The sequence below is a fragment of the Sturnus vulgaris genome, chromosome 7, assembly GCF_052056855.1.
Source record: "Sturnus vulgaris isolate bStuVul1 chromosome 7, bStuVul1.hap1, whole genome shotgun sequence".
Taxonomy (NCBI): Eukaryota; Metazoa; Chordata; class Aves; order Passeriformes; family Sturnidae; genus Sturnus; species Sturnus vulgaris.
In genome coordinates this window covers 32,483,579-32,491,469 of record NC_142249.1, presented here as the reverse complement: position 1 = coordinate 32,491,469, position 7,891 = coordinate 32,483,579, and the positions used below count along the sequence as shown (strand labels likewise).

General features: G+C 46.6%; 1 long non-coding RNA gene across 1 annotated transcript; it reads left to right on the top strand.

Moving 5' to 3' along the window:
* The first annotated feature begins 1,773 nt into the window (after nucleotides 1-1,773).
* LOC148223230 (uncharacterized) lies at nucleotides 1,774-7,467 on the top strand. The gene is made up of 2 exons (XR_015804714.1): nucleotides 1,774-1,920; nucleotides 5,313-7,467. It is a non-coding gene; the product is annotated as an uncharacterized LOC148223230 (long non-coding RNA).
* The last annotated feature ends 424 nt before the right edge of the window (nucleotides 7,468-7,891 follow it).

Here is a 7,891-nt window from a genome sequence, read left to right as displayed (position 1 = left end):
CATCCTTCAAAATCCAAGTAGGCATCGGAAAGGAGCTGAGTTGTGCCCTCACTGTCAGTGTGAGTGTGGACATGCCTGCAGGCAGGCTGAGAGGCTCCAGGGATCTGCCACGACTCATTTTGCATCCTGGATTCTCCCCTCTATCTTCTCACTTGAGGTGTGGTGTGTCCTTGAGAAGCAGAGTGTCCTGCTGGCACAGGACCCACAGAGGAGATGGGAAGAGGTTGCCACTCAAGTCTGCCACCAACTTTTACCCTAGACCCAAAGTCGCTCTGGAGAGTGCAATTGCTTGGTATGTCTGCACCAGGGTGTGCTAAACAGTGCTAAAGGAGCTGGAACAGAAGTTTACCTGGTTACAACACATATTTGCTTGGGAATATTGGGATAGCTTCAGTCATAAGACATTCTACATTTATTTAGATATACCCAAGCATATTCAAGCAATGTGGGGTGGGAGGGGAGGGGCATGGTAGGTGCTGTGGGTGGCAGTGGGGTAAGAACCCAGGTCTGGGCATCTGCCTTAGAGGAGCTGCACCTCAGAAGTGTAGTGGGGTGGCAGGGTAAGAATAGGTGGGGTGACCAGGCCTGCTGCTGTTAGCACTGCTTACACCTGAAACCTTCTCAAAACTGAGAGCTAAACCCTGCATCCACACATTCCCCAGCAAAACCCAGCATGCAAACTTGCATGTGAAAGCAGCACCTTTCAGGCCTGAAAGCAGGAAGAACTTTGCATTTTTTCTGGTTGCCTGTTGCCCTTGTTTCCTTTAGGAGACTGTTTTTATGCAGGTCCTGCATGTGAAGTGCCAAGCTGGAGGTATAAACAAGTAAAAGTGAACAATGAAGGTCAGATATCACTGCAGACCAAAGGACTTGACTTTTCACTTCTTGTGTAACTTGAGTTTGATGTCTGGCTGTTTTCAAGGTGAATGGCACTCCTTCCAACAGGAGGGAAAAAGGAGCCTCTCCTCTAGCAAGAAGTTCTCACCTCTTTGGTAGGAATGGCTTCCCAACAGAATGGTATGGAGAATGTTTGGGGAACTCAGGTGAGGGTTGAAGGGATTCAGGCATGTGTCCTGGTGAACATGACTATTCCTAGCAGATTTCAGGGAGGCCACCTCAACTTCATCCCAGGCTCAGGAAGGTGATTGGATCTTGCTACAACCAGAGACAGAGGATCCTGCTGGTAATTTGTGGTTCAATAACCCACAATCTACAGCAAGGCAAGCCTAATACTGCCCTATCTGTCACTCCTGTGAGAGGAGAACTGTCATTTGTCAAGTTTGGCAACTGCCAAGTCATCAGTTGCTATTTTATCCAAAATTCCTGTCCTTCAGCCTTTTAGTTTAAGCCCAGTAATGCTCTCTGTTTCAATGCCATGTGCCTGGTATTGGTGGGGGGGAGATGGAGTAGCTTTGCTTACTAAGGGTTCCCATCAGCATTAAATTGGCCTCTCCCAGGTTTTGGGGTGTGAGCTGAAAACACTGATTTTTATAGCAACTTGTCAAAAAAAAAAAAATCCCCAAACCCAACACTAAAAGCTCAAAGTGGTCAAAGAACAAAGCAACCCATAAAAGATGTCAGGTCACAATTAAACAGGAAAGAAACAGGGCTAAAAATAAGATCTATAAATTGCCTTGCCAAGGATGCTCTAGCTGCTGATAAAAGGCTCTTTAAATATACCAAAGCCACAAAGACAGCTAGGAAATCTGTGTGAATGCTGACGACAAGGGTATAGAAGTGGCAGATGGGGACGATGATGTAGCAGAGAAAGTCAGTGATAACTTTGTGGCTGCTTTTACAGCTGAAGCTGTTGGGGAGCTCGCCATGTCTGCCAGTCTGCAGTGGATCAGTTGGAAGAGCTGGAGCAATCGGAAGGAGAAGGGCAACACAGAGTAAAGAGCTAACAGGAGTAAAGGAAAAGTAAGTGAAGTCACTTTCATTGAGGTAAGAGATGGGATGAGATTAAATAGAAAAAGTGGTTATTAAGGTGACTGGGACCAGACACTGATCCTGGGGACCCAAAGGAGCAGCACAACCCAGTGGTGCAGGTGTGGGGGGCTGTGGTACCCAGCTGTGTTCCCAGGCACAGTCACTCTGCAGACTCACTGAGGTGCACTGAGCCATCATTGATGGGTTTCCAAAGCCTTTAACTCAGAGTGGCAGCCAAACAACCCCCCAGAATCTGGGCATACACAATGCTCGAGTAGATCAGCATAAAGCAGACAGAAAAAAAACTACAGGCACAGTTGGTGAAGTTGCTGTCACAGGATGATGTATCTACAGATTCAAAAAGAGATTGGACAAATGCAAGGATGCAAATGCATCTTTGAGAGATGTACCCCCTAACAAAAGGATGAGAAAGTGGGGGTGTTGGAGGAAGGGGCTGTAAAACAAGCTGGGGCCCCAAGACAATCTGTCCTGTTGCACTCACTGGAGCAGTCTGGAACTGGATGGACATCCTGGACAGAGGGACATTTCTCAGCTTCTGAATGCGTTGACCTGCTTTATTCAAGAGCAGCATGGGCTGAAGGTGATGCCTGTGGCATATGTACATAGTGGATCTTATATGTCCTAATTATGCCCAGGCTGTTCCTAAAACAGAAGCAGGGTAAGGTGCTGTACATGGGGCTCTGCTGTTTGTGTAAAAACAGCCTCATAAAAGAAACAAAGGGGAAATTTCACAAGCAGATAACTGAAAAAAAGCAATTTTATTTTTTGCTTTTGAGTCTGGAAGGTGCTGCCTTGCACACACAGGCTCCAAAGAGCAACCTCTGGAGAGCAAAGTCTGTTCCTCTTCAGGAGAAGCAAATAAGACCAACAGCTCCCACTCTCCCTCTTCTGGTGGAAGCAAAACATCTTATAAAGGAGCTATGCCTCACTTTCTTCTCACCATTCCAATCCCCTGGACACTGTCTCCAAGACCCAGTGCCCCCCAGAGCACCCACTACAGTGGGTGACATCAAGGGAAGCAGAGAGAAAGCATCTGCCCAACTGGTGGCCCAAACATGGCAGGGATTTCCCCAGGAGAACTGGGAGACTTGCAGGGTCAGATAAAGTGGGAAAAGGAAAATAGGGTACTGAGAAGAATAAAAAACGGTGCTTTGGACTCCAGAGAAGGCTGTGGAGGGACCCAACATTGCTTTTGGTGATCATCTATGGCAACCAAGCTTTTTTTTTTTTTTTTTTTTTTTTTTACCTGTTCTGAAACTTTAATACCACTGGTAGCACTCTTAGGGCCATTTGTCCCCGCTGGTTTTCCTGTTATGTCATTGTTTGGCAGCCAGTTTTCAAAGGTGATATTAACATCTTCCCACAGTAACATCCATCACATCTTGGTGGGTGAGAGGGCAAGGAAGGCCCCCAGCCCTCCTGGGAGAGCTCCCCTTGACCCTCACTGGTGGCACTGCTGCCTATTCCATGCTAAAAGACATGAGCCTGGCTAAGCATTAGGGAATCTCTGCCTCTTCTTTTGTCATAGATGTCTGGATGTAGCTGAGTAAAGAAAGTCTGCTGCAAAAATTAGACTTTTTTGGGGAAAAAAATCTTCTCTCAAGGTTTTCTTTTTTAATCCATAGAGATCTTTTATGGGGTAAATCAGCCAAAAGTTAAAAGAAGAAATGTTTCATATCTGGAACAGTCAGTGAATTCAAGAGGTCATTATAGTGCTAAAGTTCCTAATCCCCTCTCAAGCAGAGGAATGTTTAAATTGGTGAGAAACAGGGGTCAAGTCCAGGCAGGTATTTCAGTGCCTAACTTGTACTGACATTAATGGGAATAGGGGTCTCTGGGGAGGAATTGTGGACCCGGGCCTGTATATCATTCCTATAAATGAAACAGGGCTTGTGTTGCACATGTGTACATTATTATTCTTTTCAAAGCAGGGTCTTTCCTTATAGACTCTTTAGCATTTCTCAACTGTTTTGTCCTTCCAAGACTGGTGTGAACAGATTCTGCAGCAAGCTCATGCTGGGCAAAACCCACTTGCCAGAAAAAATAAGCAAAATACCAGAGTCCAATGATTTATTTCAGATAGTGATTAAATAGCCAGGTGTCAGCAGTGATTTGAAAAAGCTGCAGGAGCATTGTGAGGTCCAAAGTACACAGATCCAGGTGAATTCCTTGGAAACCCGTCTGTATCCCCAGAGCACTGCGTTCACAAAGGTGCTTAGGACTGGAGCTTTTAGTCCATTCAGTGGGAATTTTGCCAGAGATCTGAGCGGAGTCAAGCCTAGTTGGCTCTACCTGCTGACATTTTAAATCGTATTTAAAGATGCTTCCCCTACATGCAGGCATACAAAGGGAATCTCTTTGGGCTCTCCATGTATAAGAAACCCCCCAGTAATGCATCCAGCATTTACTCCTGGCTTTTGCGGCTCTCCCGGAGTGCTAACCAAGGTGGGACCGGTTTATGTGAGGCAAGATGTGCAGGAAGACAGAACAATTTTCAACTCTCTGTGCAGGGCGGTGAGGACAGACCTTCGGGCTTCGGTCAAACCCTGCTCCCTCTCGTTCCTCTCTGCACCGAGCAGAGCCGCTGGCCACAAGATGGAGCTGGCTCTTTGCAGTTGTGGGATAAGGCAAAACTTTCAATGAGCTCGCTTTCCTTGGAGCTAACCATTAACAGACACACAGACAGGTTTCCATGGAGCTGCTAATTTTTAACCCTCTCTTGTGTCCCAGCCTTGCACATCCCATGCCTGTCCCTCTGGTGGCATATTTTTGGGATGCTTGTGGCTGGAAATATCCATCACCCTTTTCAGTGATGGATCAACAAGCTTCTCCTGTGAACAGCCTCTCAGGCAGCCAAGTGGCTCCCAGCCTGCTCCAGGGGCTGTAGGCACACCAAAACTTGGCCAGGTTTGGTCTGGCTTCATCATCCCTGTCTCAACTTTGTGTACCATAGAAGAATGAGGAAAGTCTCCCCATTATACCTCTCTCACTTTCCAGCCCAGCAGCTTCAGGCATGGACTAGCTCACAGATTTATCTTGAACTCTGCCTTTTTTTCATCTATTAGAGGGTCAAAACTTGGTAAAACCACTTTAGGTGCTGCTCTCTGCTTCCCAGAAGCGTTGCAATGCTGCTCTTCAGCAGATCGGGAGTTGTTTGGGAGTAGTGTTGCTCTTGAGTATCTGATAACAGAGATTGGTCTTTAGATGGTAAAAACACCTATTTTTGTAACAGGCAGCAGCGACATGTGCTGCATCTTTAGCCAGAGAATAGAAATAGGATTAAATTTACGATTGTAATTTTTGGTATGTGGTAGTTGCCCACTGCTAACAAGCATTTTGTGTGAATTGTATTTCTTTTACAGCTTCCTTGGAAAAAGAAGGAGACAAACATTTTCCGTGGTAGTGAAAACTCCAGCAGCCTGGTCTGTGGGCTCACTTGTGGGAGGAGGCAGCATGGGGATGGCAAAGCTGCATGGTGCCCACACCTTGTGTCTCTGCTCCCCTATTTCCCATCATGGCACAGCCAGGAGGAACCAGAAAACAGCATGGTGAGGATCTGGAAAGGAAAATGAAGTGTTTTCCTAATAGAAGAACTGTTTGTAACACAGTGGAGACTTCCAAGGTTCAAATGAGTTTGCCTTTTATTTCACATCCCTGATCCTACACCCCAGTTTGACCCTAGCTCTCCTAAAACTCCTTCTTATTAAAACCATAAATCAGTCCAGTTTTTTCACCATCTCTTCCCGTTTGGCCATCCTTTGTTGTATGGAGAGTTGCTTGGACCAAAGGACTGAGGGATGTTCAGGACTTGCTGTGCACCAGTGGTCCCCCAAACCAGGCTTGCACCTGGATTCCCCATCCAGCCATCTGACTTCTGGAAACAGGCAATCTTAGATGTCTTAGCTGGTCTTTCTTGCACACTAGAGAGCTATGCCTGGGATCTTGAACTTACTTCAAATATGGTGGTTGAATGAGTTATACCCAATAATGTGGCTGTAATGAGTTACATCCAGACAGATGATGTTTCTTCCAGCTGGAGCTGCTAGGAAGTAGCAAACCTAAAGTAATGCCACAGAGCCTAGAAATGGGAGAAAGTCAGAGATGTTCCAGGATTTTGCTGCTGGAGAGTGGCTATATTTTGTGAAACACTAAGGCAGAGGTGGAGCTTCATTCTGAAAACAGGCTGTGGCTTTGTGCAAGGGCCTGGGAGTGGCTCACACTGGTGCAGAGAGGGAAAGAAATCACCACTGAAAATCCAGAACCTCTTTAGTGCCATGGCAGACATCTAGATGTGACTCAGATGCTTTTATCCACCCTTTCTGCCCCAAGGAAGATATGACAATGAAAACCTATCCGTAGAACACCTGGAGTATCTCAGATAAAGGATTTTATTTGTTTTAACTGATGATGAAAGAGCCAGAGGATCTATTATAATTGCATCACCTTCAAATCCATGTCCAGGTCAGATACCCTGCGTTTATGTCCTGATTTAACTGCATGTGTTAAAGTGTTAAGTGATAAGAAAGTGAGCATAAAGATCAAGCCTTTCCTGGTAGGGATTTTCCTCTCTCTGTTACAGCAAAACCGTGCAATTATACTGAAAATCCAAGGCCTCTGTGGCACATAAATACTTGAAAGAGCCTGAGGGATCTGTCTCATGGACTATGTGATCCTCGAGAATGGCATTTTGTAGACAGGAGACATGATGGTAAAGGAGACATGATGACCCAGGCCGTGGTGACAATTGTTCCTGGAGACCAAAGGAGACTTTGTTGTCATCCTTTCACAATTCACAGGAGACAGAGCCCTTCTTCAGTTCTCTTCCCAAAATTTTGGTGCTGCCTCAAACTCATCTTCTACTGAGTACATAATAATCTTGTTGACACATGGGCACTAAAGGCTTTTTTTCTCAATCCCTTATTCAGAACAAGGGAAACTCAGGAGACGATCAAGGGGTTATTTGGTTTCATACATGAAGGCAATCTTTTTTGGGGCATCTACTGACACCCCATCCTTGACTCCAGAAAAACAACCAGGAGACATTGCCACCTGCAAGCAGGAAGGTTTGATACCAACACCTTCCCTGTGGATCTCATTCCAGGCCACACATTACCTCTGCTCATGCCTCATTTCTTGGTCCGTGGCCAACCTCAGGGACACAAGGCTGCCTGCTTTCCCTGGAACTGAGCTGCCCACCTCATATTCACCATGAATTCCCCCTCTTAGTGTTACAGCTGCTCACTTGGCCATTAGTACAATTACATCCTGTTCTGCTGCTGCATGTGGGGCAAGAGGACAGTACCAGCTTCAGAGAATAGTGTCAACACTCTTCTCATCAGGGAAGCCACAGCATTTCCTCCCCTGTGGCTCCGGGGGTCGTTCCCTGTACACACCACACAGTGGTCTGTGGGTCAGTGGTGCTGTACTGGGGTAGGATAAACTGCCTGTGACTCTCCAGGACCTTCAAAGGGTTTGGCTTGAAAAATAAAATGACTGAAAGCAGATGTTGGGCATCGACAACATCTTACTGCTCAAAAAGTGCATAATAGCAGCTCCTGACCTTCCCCCTTCTCTTGGGGGTTTCTCCTGGGGGCTGTGGGATGAGGACAGCCTGGGCATGGCCAGCACCAGGTGCTTTGTGCCAGTGCCACGGGTGCCTGCAGAAAGAGAGAACTCAGCCTCAGTTGGGCCCAGCTAAATATAACCAGTGACTGGGAGCTCCTACGCCTTGCCTGGCTCTGGTCCTGCTGCAATACATTCCTTCTGAAAGTACTGCCTGCTTCCTCAAGCCCTCTTCTCTGCTCCTTGACATGCCACAGTTGAGTCTCAGAAGGTGGTTTCCTCCCCTCCAAGTAGTTTCTTTACCCCATGGCCTTGCTTTCCCTTTTTGCCCCTTGCTCATTCACCATTTGCCCCTGGGCAACTGCTCCTTCACCCAGTG